Raw genomic sequence first — 1,330 nt, 5'->3', positions numbered from 1 at the left:
AACAATCACAGGCGCCACAACAACCACAGCAGAAATACTACCATCCCAATGCTGGCCAGAAGAACCAACCACAACAACCCTCCTCATCTTCCGACCCCGCTTTGGTAGAAATTAGAGCGATGCTGGCTAGTATGCAAAAGCACATGGAGAGTAGAGATGCCCAAATTGACTCGATCATAGCACATAATAAAATTGTAGATAATCAAATTGCGCAGATTTCTTCTACTCTACAAGCCCGTCAACAGGGAGCCCTGCCAGCACAGCCAACCAGGCCTACGGATCAAGCCTTCGCAATTACTCTAAGGAGTGGTTTACGCTATGATGGGCCCCCTATGCCCAAAAATGATGAACCTGTTTTAATGAACAATGCTAATCTTGATTCCATTAAGCCTAACAATGTTGCTAATAGCCCTACAGGGCTAAAGAGTAGTACTAATATTTCTGATAATACATTGCAGGGTACAACTCCAGGGAAAGTAGCAGCTCCAGATAAGAGCAGTAATACTCCAAAGTCGGTTATCAAACTTACATTCCCCAATCGTCACTTAAAAACAAATTTGGATAAGCAGTTTGGTAAGTTTCTAGAGATGGTTAAAGATTTGAAGGTAACAGTCCCCTTCACAGAACTAATTACACAAATTCCTGCATATGCAAAATTCATGAAGGAAATATTGACTAGGAAGAGATCTATTAGTGAGGTAGAGACAGTCGCTTTTACTGTAGAATGTAGTGCCGTACTACAAAATAAATCTCCACCTAAACTGAAAGATACGGGTAGTTTTTCTATCCCTTGTCATATTGGCAATCTAATGATTGATAATGCATTATGTGATTTGGGTGCTAGCGTTAGTGTCATGCCATTGTCGGTGTGTTCCAAGCTAAATATGGGTAAATTAAAAGCTACTAATATTACTCTACAAATGGCCGATCGTTCTTTTAAATACCCCTTAGGTGTTTTAGAGGATGTTTCTGTTAGAGTAGGTAAATTTTATATACCTGTTGATTTTGTTGTTCTTGATATGGCTGAGGATATGCAAACCCCAATTATTTTGGGCAGACCATTCCTTAAACATTGCAGGAGCAATTATAGACGTGAAATGTGGCAAATTGACACTATCAATAGGGGATGATAAAATTACTTTCAATTTGAATAATACCCCTAAAAGCCCCATGACAGAGGAGAAGTGTTTTAGTGTTAATATGGTTCATAATTGTTTTAATAAGCCCCAAGCTCTTGTAAAAGATCCCTTGGAGGCGGTATCTTGTGTTGCATCTTCTACAGATGAAATAGACAAATGGCAAAAGGAAGTTGATGCAATAGAAAGAGCCC

Source organism: Chenopodium album, chromosome 15 (assembly GCF_948465745.1).
Source record: "Chenopodium album chromosome 15, dcCheAlbu1.1, whole genome shotgun sequence".
NCBI classification, from domain to species: domain Eukaryota; kingdom Viridiplantae; phylum Streptophyta; class Magnoliopsida; order Caryophyllales; family Amaranthaceae; genus Chenopodium; species Chenopodium album.
The sequence above is the reverse complement of the archived record's forward strand: the minus strand, read 5'-3'. Positions refer to the sequence as shown.